At 40.1% G+C, this 14,415-nt stretch overlaps 1 protein-coding gene across 2 annotated transcripts in view; it reads right to left on the reverse strand.

The window, feature by feature from the left end:
* Positions 1-10,121: 10,121 nt before the first annotated feature.
* The window catches only part of LINGO2 (leucine rich repeat and Ig domain containing 2), a 498,204-nt gene continuing 493,910 nt past the window's right edge, over positions 10,122-14,415 (reverse strand). For both annotated transcript variants that reach the window (XR_014880382.1, XR_014880381.1), the window contains exon 10: positions 10,122-12,059. The gene's annotated coding sequence lies outside the window, so the exon portion shown is untranslated. The remainder of the gene's footprint in view (positions 12,060-14,415) is intronic.

The raw sequence follows: 14,415 nt of genomic DNA on the forward strand, positions 1-14,415 counted from the left end.
CTCTTTCCATTGAAGGTGTTTAAGGCCAAGTTGGATGGGGCCATGGGCAATCTGATCTAGCACTTGATTTAGTGGCTGGCACCCCTGCGACCCTGCCTGTGTCAGGAGAGTTGGAACTCGATGATCGTTGAGGTCCCTTCCAACCTAATGAAGAAAAAAAGTGGTCTGATAGACTAGAACCAGAAAGAGTTCACAGGCACTTCTTTTTTTACCTCAATGTGCCCCTTCAGAAGCAAGATCTAGCTCTTAGACTTGGCTCCAGTCGATCCAGTGGTCACAAACTCCACACTCCAACTCTTCAACAACCTGTGGCAGCTTTTCTTTTATGTGTATATCTTCTTTTATATATCCTGCTTATGGCAGGAAGTTTTGCTTCCTTTCCAGGGTACTCCCACAATGTCTGAAAAACAATGTAGGAGAAATGAAAGCTTAACAAAAACACCAAAAATCCCACCCTTGCTGCCATACTCTTATTCAACGTCAAAATTCAGATGTGACTTTATATATTTAACTCTGTTGCTTTTAAAACCAGACGTGGTTCCACTATTTCTCCAGCTCTCTCTTCAGATGAGAAAAAGGAAACCAACTTTCCTTGTATCATTTAAATTCTTGTCCAAAATTTTTTCTGTAGGTAGCAAATTTTTAACAATGCACTTTCTTGTTTGGCAGGGAAAGGGGAAACTGAAGTAGTTTTATTTACTTTTTTTTTTTTTTTTTTTTTAATGCAAGCATTCAAAAATAGTATTCTCTTAGCAACTCCCTCGGTAAAACAGAATTCACAGGGGATAAAAAAGAATCTCTGAGTGTTGTTGACCTTTTAGCTGACTTTTACATTTGCCACATTATGTTCTTCTTTGTCTAACTATAGCATTCACAGCAGTGTAAAACTGAATAGTTAACAAGTGAAATGGATAGTACTTTTGGACACCCATTATTGCTTCAGGAGGTAGACTCAGTTTTGAGATTCTACATCACTACTACCGACACTTGTAAAGCACTACTCGCTCGTACCTAAAATATTTTTTTTCTTGATAAATATATTTCTTTTCTCAGCTGAAATAGATATAATGAGTTGTTTTTACCCACCTCTAACAAGAACTTACTATGATAGACTCCACTGATGTGTTTATGCAGCACGTAACCACTCAGAAGACATTCAAGACTGAAATTCAGGAGTCTGCACACTGACAAGGAATGATGCCACCCATGTTTAAAAGGAATAAGGATAATTGACTAAGTTTGGTAAGAGTACTGTGAAAAGTTTTGCTTTCCCTGAGAAATGGAGTTGTCTGCCAGGTGCCATTGAACAAAGTGGGGTGACAGCAGCTTCCAATGACAATGCCAGACAACAATTGATAAAATCTCCTTCAAGAGAGCACCGCAAGTCCTTTGTCAGAAGCAATGTGTCTGCTGATAGAAACACAACATTAAAATTAGAATTAGTAGTTTGGGCACACAAGAAAACAATGCCTGTGAAACAAAGAAAGCCCAAGAACATCTGGCTTGCTTGCTAGCCCCCAGGCTGCTGTCAGTTTCTTTGTAAACACTCTTTTTTTTTTTTTTTTTTTTTTTTTTTCCTGAGTATATTTGAAAAAAAAAGGGAGAGAATAACTCACGGTTGAAGAAAAGCACCAAGTTGACACACTTGGGTATAGAAGGCTTTCTTGATCCTGTCATGAGCAAGGAGAGCATAGAAGTCTGCTGGGCTTCTAGGAGCCAAACAAATCACACATTATATAAAGTCCACTACAAAGCCAGGAGGATCCAGCTGGTCCAGGAATGTCACTGCGCCACATGACAGCCTCCCCCCCGACCTGTATTTTAAAGTTTTCCTTTTCCTGTAGCATTAAAGTCAGTAGAATTGGAGAGAGATTATGTAAATATGCTTCTATGCTGGGGGGTGGCAGCTTTGATCCATGATGTTCTAACATGACTTTAGTTAAGCACTGAAACCCAGCTGTGGTTTAAAAATAAACAAATCAGAAAGTAAACAATTTTCAGCTCTAGAATTGGGGCAGGCAAAGAGTAACTAGAGTTCCTGAAAAGCAGCATTTTCCTTTCTCCTCAGAGCAGATCGGTAATATTGCAGTTATCCATGAAGAAGAGCAAGTTCAGATTACACAGCTGTCATCATTCACTTTCTTTCACAGCTGTGATTTTTGTATGTTTAAATATTATTTTTGAAATGCCACTTTTTTTGCTTACTTATGAAACAAATTGTTGTACTAAAATCAACAGAACCATTGGTGGTTTGTTTTGTTTCATTGTGTTGTCTCTACATGATTTGTAAACATGATCTTTGTAGGCTGTATACTGATACCTCACAGTGTCTGTCTTATTTGGCTTGATGTGTCAAGATCCAAGGTTTATATGTGGCATGCACATTGCTAATATATTAGAAAGAGTGGACTAAATACTTTAGCCAGATGGAAGCAAGCACAGAAACTCTTCTTTTTTTTCTTATCTCACAAGGATGAAGTGCATCCCTGAATGTAAACATGTGTGCTATTTTGATCATGTTTAATCAAAAGTTTAACCAATGCACCTTGAAAGCACTGGTTAATATGTATGGATTTAATTTGAGCTTGAAATTAGGTATGCTATTTTAAGCACCATAGTTTACACCAGTGCCCTATGTCTCTTACAGTTCCTCCACTACCTCTGTGCTACAGGTATCTACAACTATGGTTGTTCCAGATGGTAATAGATACACCAGTCTTGACTGCTGGATTGCAGACTGAGCAAAACCTCCTGCACATCTCTAGTCCCATTATGGCTGTCCAGACCCTGTCCAGACAGGTCATTTCAGAGTTAGCTTCCCATATATGTGATACTCTGTAGACATGTTTCTTGATCAGTACTCCCCTTTAAAAGCAAAGGTAAGTCATTTCTGCTTGTGAAAATCAGATTTTTTTGTGGTCTTATGTGCAGCCAGTTCTTGGACTTGATTTTTGTATTGCTTGAAAAGCAGGCCCACATGAAGATAATGAGATTCAGCAAGGCCAAGTGCAAGTTTTTGCACTTGAGTTGGGGCAATCCGAGATGTGTACAAGTCTGAGATAAGAACTCACTGAGAAGATCCCTATAGAGAAGGACCTGGGGGTGCTGGTGGACAAAAGTCTGCACCTAATCCAGCAGTGCACACTAGCAGCCCAGAAGACCAACAGTATACTGGGCTGAATCAAAAGAAGGTTGGCCAGCAGGGCAGGGAGGGGATTGTCTCTCTCTATTCTGCCCTCATGAGGTCCATTCTCGAGTACCACATCCAGGTCTAGGGCCTCCAGCACAAGAAAGAGATTTTGGATTTTGGAGTAGGTCAGAGGAGGGCCATGAAGGTGATCAGAGGGGTGGAGCACCTTTCTTATGAAGAAAGACAGAAAGAGTTGGGTTTGTTCAGTCTAGAGAAGAAGAGGCTCTGGGGACATCTCATTGCAGCCTTCCAGTACTCGAAGGGAGCTTATAAGCAGGAAGGAGAATGATTGGTCTAATAGTCAAATTAGACGTGGTCTAATAGTGGAGGAAGGGTTTTAAACTAAAAGAGGACAAATTTAGGTTAGCAGTTAGGAAAAAATTCTTCACTCAAAGGGTAACACACTGGAACTGGTTGCCCAGAGAAGTTGTGGATGTCTCATTCCTGGGGGCATACATAGTCTAGTTGGATGTGCCCTGGGTACTCTGATCTAGTGGGTGTCAACCCTACTCACAGGAGAGGATTGGAGCTTGATGACTTTTATAATGTGCCTTCCAACCTAATATATTCTATGATTCTGTATCTATGAAGTTATTTCAAGTTTCTTCTCTGTGCTCAGCAAATGATGCTCGTACCCCTGAAAATTATTTTATCATGAAGGTTTCAACTTCATTTCTCTTTTTCTTCACCTTGTGTTACATTCTGCAACATCTGTATGTTCAAGTGCACCTGTGAAAAAATACTTAGAACTTTTCCTAGATATGTATACAGACTGGGTATGAAGAATCCCTTGAGAATAGCCTTGCTGAGATGGACTCAGAGGTCCTGGTAGATGAAAAACTTAACATGAGTCAGCAGTGTGCACTTACAGCCTTGAAGCCAACTGCATCCTGGGCTGCATCAGAAGAAGGGTTGGTCAGCAGGGAGAGGGAGGGGATTGTCCCCCTTGATTCTGCCCTTATGAGACCTCAGCTGGAGTGCTGCATCCAGGCCTGAGACCCTTAACACAGGGACGATGCGAAGCTTTTGGAGCGGATCCAGAGAAGGGCAATAAGGATGATCATAAGGTTGAAGCACATCTCCTGTGAAGACAGGCTGAAGGAGCTGAGCTTGTTCAGTCTTGAGAAGGCTGCGGGGAGACCTCATTACGGCCTTCCAATATTTTGAGGGAAATAAAATCAAGAGAGATAAACATGAGAGAAATCAACTTTTTACATGTGTAGATAACTATAAGATAAGGAGAAAAGGTTTTAAACTAAAGGAGAGTAGATTTACTTCAGATGTCAGTGGAGGATTTTTACTGAGAGAGTGTTGAGGTGCTGGCACTGGCTGCCCAGACAGGTTGTGGAAGCTCCATGCCTCTACCTATTCTAGGCTGGATAGACCAGGCTGGATAGGGCCCTGGGCAATCTGAGCTAATATTTGATTTAGTGGCTGGCAACCTTGCAACCCTGCCTGTGACAGAAGGGTTGGAACTTGATGATCTTTGAGTTGTTTTCCAATCCAATTCCATGACGCTATGGTTTTCCTTTTTTGCTTTTCACTTCCATCTGTGCTTATCTTAAGCACAGGGAAATGTCAAAGCTCTCTAATCCTGGCAAATTTTGAGGTATTATGCAAAAGAATGATGATTTTTTCCACTTTCTGCAGAAAGAATACTTTTCCCCACAATGCATGGAACAGCGTGTTTTAGATATTTAGTTACCAAAGACTCAGGTTTCAGCTTAGATGTCTAGCAGATGTCTCATTTTCAACAAGAAAACTTTCAATGAATTTTCTCGTAAGAATTTTTTTGTAAAATCATGTTTCCATATTCTATCCATCTTTTGGTGTGATTTTTAATATTAGCACTTCCAAGCAGATACTTCTTGGGTTGCCGTTATCTAACAAGTGATACTGGTGGTAAAGCTTTCACAGAGATTTTTAAAATAAACATTTCTGTATTTAAAAGAGTTTATTCTATTCCTCCTCATCCATATTCGGTGCTGGATTTTAAAGTAAAACGTTCTATGATGGACTGCAATGGGGCTAGCTGAAATATTGTCTTTGGGCATTCTTGGACACTGTTTGTATCCACTGGCAAATCTGTAAATCCAAGAGAGATGCTTTGGTGCCTGTGGTCTCCACTGTGAGCTGCCTTTAATCTTGGAAAAATGGAAGAAGAAACTCTATGGCCTACATTAGACCTATTTATGGACTCATTTCTCCCCCTTGGTTTACAGTTCATCTGTATATGTGAGAAGAGGGAATGACAAGTCTCTAATAAAGCTTATTACGTAGCAGGATAGAAGCCATTGTTTTATCTAATTCCTCTCAACTGGCAGACAGTGTTAGTGCATTCAGTTCATCTCTTCTAAGAGCCCAAAAGTCTGTAGATACTACATACACACACCTGGAACAGAGCACAACCATATAGGAGGATACACTGAACAAATAAATTAATGACAGAAAAGCTGCAACAATCATTCATTTTCCCAGACTGCATCATTTTTTTTCAAACTTCTTCCATTATTCTCATCTCCAGGAAAAAAATCACTTCTGCTGCCAATTACAGTTAAACATAGACAGTATTTTAATCACTGCAACATTGCAACACTATTTGTTTTACCCAGAGCATCTAACTCAACATTTGCTCTGAGTGTTATGATGTCTTAGCATTCACTTCTTATGGAAAGCTTTTTTTTCTGCCTAAATTGCCATTTTTCTTTCCTCTTCTTTGCGTTAACTATTATATTTTATTTTGCATTGAAAGGCTTTTTTTTTTTTTTTTTTGCTGTTGTTTTCCCTCTTAATTCAACTAAGCATGCATTTATGCCACCAGTTATAAGTATCTTGAATCAAAATTTTTACCAGAATGTACTGCAGCAATTATATAAATAAGTGGACTGAATGTTCTTAGCATTAAAAAATTAGTATACTGTGTTTAAATAAAAAGTTATAATGGATTTTAAATACTTACGAAAAGTTGTTTATCACAGAAAATCAGTAAAGCACCAATTTCATGTTATTTCCTCCACTGATTTTCTCTTGGGTTACAGCATGCTGTTATGACTAAGTGATTTGAGACACAATCCTCAACTAGTTTAAAAGAGAAGAACCCTAGTAAATTTGATGAAGTTCTACAAATTCGTATAAGTAATGAATTTGCACCTCTTCTACACAATTACTATGCGCTGTGAGAATGCTGAAAGTGGTTCAGACTTGATGGAAAATTGTTTTCTTTCAGTACAGTCCATACTTTGACTTACACTTTGTGTTACATTTGGGGATAAATTAGTGTAGATTTTTTTTTTTTTTTTTTTTTTTTTTTGCATTAAGTAGTATAATACAGAAATCTGCTTAGATTCTCCATCAGGTTTGAGCCTTTCTCTCAGTGGCCTTGCTTTAACACCGATCCTAAGTCTTCCCAGTCCTCATCTCAGTTCCACTGGGAAAAGATCCATCAAGAAAACCATCTTACTTGCATCAGCAACAAAGTTTTACCAAAATCATAATTTGCAGTCATTAGCTCACAGATTGGCCCATCCAAACACAATCCAATCAGTGATTTATCTTCATGAGAGAGTATAAACCGGGCATTTGTAGGTTCTGACTGTTGGAGGTGCCATGTGCTCTCTGCTCCCTTCTCCAGCTGCAGCATACAGAAAGCAGATGAGGTTATCAGTTGCTGTGAGACCTGGTTGTGCATAGGTCAGACAGACAAGCCTGTAACTCCTTGTTAGAACCAGCTGCAGCCACCTTACAACTTCAACTTGCATCCTTAAAAACTTGTTTTACATCCAATTCAGCAAGCCATTTTTGAGAAATGCTGATCAAGTGTGCTGGCTGAGGACTGCTGTCTTTATGGAAAGTTCACAGTCTCTCTGATTCAAGAGTGTTTTACTCAAAGGTCACATCCAAACCTCCCTAAAATGATGGGAAGTGTCTCACAGGACTTTTGTGATGGGCAACTTTTAGGCAGTTATCTGGGAGACTCCCAGGGATAACTACTGCCCTTTCCTTCTTGGGTGTTTGCTGTGGATACATTAGCTCTTTGAGTCTTATGTTACAATTTTTAAATTGTCTTAGTAATTACGAAAGACTTCTGTTCTCTTGGTTTGATTTTGAGCAGGATCTGGGCGAGCACTTAGCTTGAGTTGGTAGGTAGTGTAGTGGTATTACTGATAGAGCCACAGGAGGAAAATGATCATAGACCATGCAGTTGAATTCTGTGGGGTTTGGGAAGGTGGCTCTGATGTAATTCCCAACCTCTCTACCCTAATTGTCATGGAGTTGGCAAACTGCATCAAGCTTACTGCTCTGGATCCATTGATCCCCTTCTCACTTACAGCCAGATTTGAGATAGTATTTGTTACACCTATAAATTTTAAGAGAAAGAACCCATCTTTGGGTCAAGGTCTTAAGAGAAATAATGGAAATTTTCATTTTTTTCTTATGTCTAGATTTTAGATTTTAATTCTAGATATTAACATGTTAGAGGAAAACTGTACTTCTCATTCTTTCATGACGATGAAGTTCACAGGTGAGTGGGTAGTGGAGCCAGAAGTATTATTTAAAAAGAAATCCATAGAGCTGGACTTTGGTCCCACAGAGTTTTCTATCTCAAGTAATGGGTTATGTTCTGAATAAATGCAATAGCAATTCAGAAGATAAAGCTCAAACCCCACAAATCTGAATGTTTTATAATCACATTCAGCCCATTGAGTATGACATATCTTAGAATTTCTATGAAGAGAAAGAGTACAAAGGCATGGGGCTTGAAGATCTCAAAGAGATCAACTTCAGAGTGGAGTCTCATGCTGATGACAATCCTGATGACTTTTGGAGTGCTTGCTTGTCCAGGTGTTAGACAAACCAACCAGAGAAGAGGCATTTCTGGACCCGAGGGGTCTGCCTGTGCTCTCACCCCTACAGACACACCAGAGCTCTCACACCAGGGCTGCCCCTCACAGTGCTTCAGCCCGTTCCTCACAGGCCACCTCACACATTCACCAGCTCATGCGACTCACCCTTCACTAGCCAGTTGCTGGCATCACAGACACAGGGACCGTCCACCTCGTGCTCTGATGCCATTAGCTTCACTCAGATACCAAACACATGAACACACTGATCAGACAGCTTTAGCCAGGACAGAATTAAGAAGAGACTCGTTCAGAACTCCCCATCCTCAGGCTGGGAGCTGCTATCTGCTGGCAGCCTCATGCATCTGATCTCTCTGTCCCATGATACAGCTGCAGGTGAAAGCCCTGTGCAGAGCTCAAATACCATCCTGATGAGGGTGGGACATCAGCGGCCTTGGCACCCAAGCATGTCCTGAGAAGTGCCAGCAGCTTTGGCAGCATCATCTGCTAACTGCTTTGCTACCAGGGAATGTGACGTAGAGGCTCAGTCAGTGTCTCTGGTGCCCTTCTGAACACTGGAATCAAGTTGTGTGTGATCTGTGGGGCTGGGCCGTTCCCAGCCTTGTGCGCCAGCACCTGGGCTGTTTGTGCCGATGTTCCCAGAGTGCTGGCGGGTTTTTGTCACCTTGGACCTGCTGGTTTCTGGTCTTGTGTAGGTTGTGTGGCTACTGGACACTTCCAGTATGCCAATATGAGTGACTTTGCACCCTGGTCTAGTGTTAGATATGGAGGTTGGTGGCCCTCAGATTCTTTCCCTCTGTGCAGCTTTCCAGCCACTCTGCCCCAAGCCTGAAGGTTGCATGGGGCTCTTGTCATCAAAGTACAGGCCCCAGCCCTCGTTCTTGTTGAACATCATACAGTTGGCCTCAGCCCATCAATCAGTCTGTCCATATCCCACTGTAGAACTTTTCTACCCCAAGCAGATTAACACTTCCTCTGAACTTGGCATCACCTGCAAACTTAATGAGGGTGCACTCAATCCCCTCATCAAGATCATCAGTAAGAATATTATGATTTTCCCTTAGTGAATCCATGTTAACTACTCCTGATAAGCTTTTTCTTCCCACGTGCTTGGAAATGACATTCAGAATAAGCTGCTTCATCACCTTGCCAAGGACAGATGTGAGTCTGACAGGCTTGAAGATTTTCAGGTCTTCCTTCTTGCCCCTTTTGAAGATCAGAGCAATGCTGGCTTTTCTCCAGTCCTCAGACATCTCTTCCATTCTCCATGATCTTTCATGGATGATAATGGTTCAGCAGTCACTTCTGCCAGCTCCCTCAGCACTCATGGGTGCATCCCATTGGGGCCCATGGATTTGTGTGTGTCGAGTTTGCCTAGGCAATCTCTGACCAGATCTTCCTTGACAAAGGGGAAGTTTTCCTTCCCCCAGACTGTTTTCTCCGGGGTCTGGGATTCTGGAGGAGCCTTAGCAATAAACAAAGAAGGCATTCTGTAACTCTGCCTTCTCTGTGTCCTTTGGTTACCAGGGCATGCACCTCATTTTGCAGCAGGGCCACATCCACCTATTTTGCTATTGATATACTTAGTGAAGCCTTTCTTGTTTTACTTGATTTCCCTTGCATACTATAAAGTTTAGTGGAGACTGTCCACTTGCTAAAAGGAAGTTCAGTGCTTCTTTCTGCTTTCTTCTTCTGTTGAAGAAGGCTGTCAGGCAATTGTCTTATCCATTTTGAGAAGATTTTCCAAATGGCAAGTCATCCTCTGCTTTCTACTGAAATAGTCAAACTGCATGCGGGACTCATTGGTCAAAGACTCACTGGAACGTGAAGGTAAAAGATGGGAGAAGACATTGATATGGCAAGAAGTAGCCTGATTAAAGGACATAAGATCTATACATACAGTATATGCAGTCTTGTTAGAATATGAATGAAGAGTCTTCTTTCCTTTTAATCAGTACACTCACCGGAATGCTGAGGACATTTCTGAAATAGATGGGAGTCAAATGACAGCCTCAAACTTTTGTCTTAAGTAAAAGAAGTGAAACAGCAATGGATTTTTTTTTTTTTTTTGGTTTAATATTTTATTTCTGTGCCTAAACAGATGAAATTCATAAGCCTGTTTCTGATAAGACAATTGCAACGTAGAAATCAATTACAACAATGTACTTTCCAGCTTTTATTACTTCATTTAATTAGCTAACAATTCAGAAGGACACACACAATAGGGCTGTAGCAGAACAGCATTACAATTAAAATAAGTTTCTATGAAAAGCAATTACAATAGTTGTTGAAAATCCAGGAAGGGTCAACCTTTTGTTCAGAGCAGACTGCATTTTAAGAAAGTAGTTGCAATGAAATTATGTAGTTTGTAGTTTTCATTTTTGAACAAGAAGAGAGAAAATCCTTATGATAAGATAGGATCTGGAGGGAACACTCCCACAGAGAAAATAATTTACCCATCAACAAGCACATGTCATCCACTTTTCACACTTTTCAATATTCTGTAAAGCCCATTAGAGCAAAATGCTGTTTCGTTGTGCTCTCTTTCCATTTGCACTGGTTTGAGTTTCTGCTTCAGTATATTAAGACTTAAAGGACAAATTAATCTCTCATATATGTTTTTTTGTGTGTGCTTCTCAAAGATGGCATGCACTTTCAGTAAGCACTCCCTTCAGTTCTCACTGTCTTGAACATGCACCTTCCAGTGTCTTAAATCGATGGTGGTCTTGAATGACAAAATGGAGGCATGCTGGTTAATCTCACTCCCAAGGGCAAGTCTGGTATTTTTAATTGTGCCAGATATGCCCATACTTCAGAAATAGATCCCAGTGACTGCTGAAATTGGAACAGTATCTGATCAGTAACTATCAAATTCGCTTCAGTGACATTCATAGCAGATTCTTCTGGCTTCTGTCCTTGAGCTGAAGCTGGGAATAAGGCAGTTCCAAGTGTTTGGATCATGTATGAGCAAACCAATCTAGATTAAAATATGAAGTTGACACAATTGAGCATTGTGGCAAATAAAGCAAACAACGTCAGATCAAATTTCCTTTGATAGACGTTGGCATTGGAAATCTGAAAAGTAGGTACTCATTACTTTACCGGTTAAAGATCTGTAGATTCTATGGGAATTCTAGGTTTGTTTCAATAAACTCTGATTAGGGATTAGAGAAACTATGGAACCTACTTTGGCAGTCTTGTATAAGGACCAAATGGAAATGTTTTTATACTAGCAGCCTGAGTGCTCAACACTTGAGTTGACACACTTGACAACCTGATGATGTGTAGTTTGCATTCACTTCAGCATTTCTCATTTATAATCAAAGGCAAAGAGAAATTTCGTCATAGATTCATTAGGAGATGAACTGTTTATCAGGCATTGCAAAAGCACTAATTAAATGAGGCATTAAGAGGTCCTTTTATGCAATACACCATTGAATTGCAAAAAAGACAAGAGTCTAGTTGGCATGCATCTTTTGTGACAGTTTTCTTTCATATAACTTCACTCTTCTGCAAGATCATCTATTTTACTGTTGTTGGAAATGGTGACCACAGGGCAGACCATTTCTGTCACCACATTGCTGTCATCTTCTGGAACATTTTGGGCAGCAAAGTTTGCATTTCTTTAAAATTTCTTTAATAACAATGCCTATTACTACATACTAATCCATATACAAAACCTCCTTGGCTTTATAATCCCGAAGATAAATGGTAGAATATTCCTTTTGAAAGGTGAATATTGTTATTATATTTTCCAGAGAGTCAGAGGCCCAGAGGCTTTGCTTACATTTCAGAAGTGCTGAGTTTCAGCCTTATGCTTGTGTTAATAGCCAGCAGCTGTGACTTCTCCACATTAGGCAATGCTGATCTGGTATTCGTTAGCAGAATGTGATGCCTGCCAGCTCACTAAAGCCAAGACAGTGAGATTCCAGGTCCATTTGAGTGCAGGCTCTTGTGTAAGGGTCTGTACTGTGTCACCAAACTCAATTGCATGACATGCTTCTTGTCTGTACAAAAAAACGAAAAGCATTATCTGCAGTGCATAAGAACTGATGCACTGCATAGATGCACCACAGGTTAGCATCTTTTTAAGAGGAAATGTTGTTTGGTTTCAGTGATAGCAATAGTTTACATAATGGATGTAATCTATTAGTTTTTGTACATACAGTGAATAGCTCTCATAGCAAAAGTAACAGATGAAATGTATGATCACTGTCTTCCTCTAATAAAATAACTGTGCTCTCCATCACTTGTGCTTCTGAGTTATATAAATAGCAAAGTAATTGGAAAACAGCTCAGAAAAATATAACTTTCACTTTAGGGACTGATGAGGTAAGTAAGATCTTCTAGCTGGTGATTATAGCTTTAACTAGCTGAATTTCTCCCCTGGAGATTAATTAATAAACCAGCTCCTGCAGACTCGTGTAATTCCACAGGTACTTACAGTAGGTGCTAATTCATCTAATTTTTTACACTAGTTTTAATTTCTTTTTCTCTCTACAACCCATTCCTGTATTTCACCAAGTTATTACTCTATTACTTTTCCCCTTGATTACTGAAGTTGAAAATTTGCCCTTCCAAGAACAGAGGCAGAATAGGGCTTTCCCTCAAGAATTTCCTATACCTAGGGAAAAAGGAGCTTAGACCAAATCTCCCTTACTGCCAAGTCTGTTGAGCAGTAAGGCCAAGTCCTGCAGTAACTCAGTATTTCTTGATTCACCACACCAACCTGTGCTTTCCCACCATGAGTTACCAGCCTCCCCTCACCCAGTCCAGATAGTACAGGAGATAAATAAAGACTTTTTTTTTTTGTAGCCAGCCATCTATATCTGCATGTGAGAAGGTTTTGTGATGCAGAAAATGCACTGTACACCTTCCCCAATGTGACAATGACATAATCTTTGTGTACTGAGTTTATTAATTGATAGCGTGACGCCCTTTCAAAGTACAAAAAATGCTAGAGCTAAGCATTTTTTTTTAAATATACTTTGGATGATTACTATTATTAATTTACCCTGCCATTCAATATAGGTGGATGCCATACTAATTACAATATGGGTCTTCTATTGTGAGTCTATAAAAGTATAAAGTTCTCAGAAATTTATGAAAATGACCATACCCTAGAGAACTCTGGGTGTTTATAAATACCTAAAGAGTTGTTCATCTGTTAGTAATTAGCTACAGATATTACTTTCTTCTTCTCCTTCTTCTTCTTTTTTTTTTGGTCCAGAAAATTTCTGGAGAGCACGAATCTTTCTGTTGAGGCTCTGACCTAATGAATTTGTCAGTGATTGCCCAGTGTGATAGTGTTTTTCGTTACCTGTTAATCATGGTGTAGACTAGTGGTTTTGTTCACTATAACTGGAAACTGTGTATAGCACCCTGTGTTCCCTCCCCTTGAGATAATGTCAAGTAGTCCAGAGAAGTACAATGCACTGCATAAAAGAAGTCTGAAGCTTAGTGTAGAACAGCCTTTCCAGGAAACATTGCCTGTCCCTGGCAAATGCGGTGTTCTCAGCACAGCAGCAGATGTGATGCCTCTTTTTTCATGTCATGCTGAAGTCAGTACTGCAGCATGCTGCAGTCTGTAAATCAGATGATCAGATTGAAAGAAAATAACACAAAAAGTAAGTAGATTTTTAACATTATCTATCATTAAGTTTTTCCCACAGATTTACTGCATTTGATAGTCTACCGCAGAGGAAGGTACAGTGGTGCAAGTCGGTCAAAACCTTTTGAGGGTATCAAATGCAAGTGTAGAAGGATACAACAGATTTGAAGAAGCTTGGGAGAACTGACATTTAGCCCACCTGATTCTGCTCCCAGCAATACAGCAGGATTTCAGCCTGCTTCTTCCTTTTTTGAGGAACAGCATTATTTTCCCTTCCTAGTGAACAAGATCCTGGTTTAGAGGATAATGAGTTCATGACTTACGAGTCTTATTTCAGATTATCCCAAGATGCTGTGGTGCACTTACAGGATAGTTTGAATACCAGTGCTTTCCTTAGAAAACGTGTTTCAAAAGCAGATATTTGGAATCAGATACCTTTGTAAAAACAGTGATGTACACCTGGTGAAATCTATTTCCATTATACTGGAATGTGGCGGGATTAGGCTGACTGGTATCTCCACCAATTATCTGCGCATGCTGTGCAAGAGATGGTGAAACAACAGGCTGTCTGACACTTTGCATGGAGAGTAAATGCCAAAACACATCAGAATATGACCTGGATTTTTCTCTGTGTCTGTGGGTTCCATGCCACGAGGGAGGAGTGAAAGTAAGCAGATGCAAAATGTCTGCTGGAGTCTTCTCTTCCTGACTGGAATGACTTATATGTTCAGGTGTCGTTGGTCTGAGTGGAT

This window comes from Meleagris gallopavo, chromosome Z (genome assembly GCF_905368555.1).
Source record: "Meleagris gallopavo chromosome Z, MGAL_WU_HG_1.1, whole genome shotgun sequence".
Lineage (NCBI taxonomy): Eukaryota > Metazoa > Chordata > Aves > Galliformes > Phasianidae > Meleagris > Meleagris gallopavo.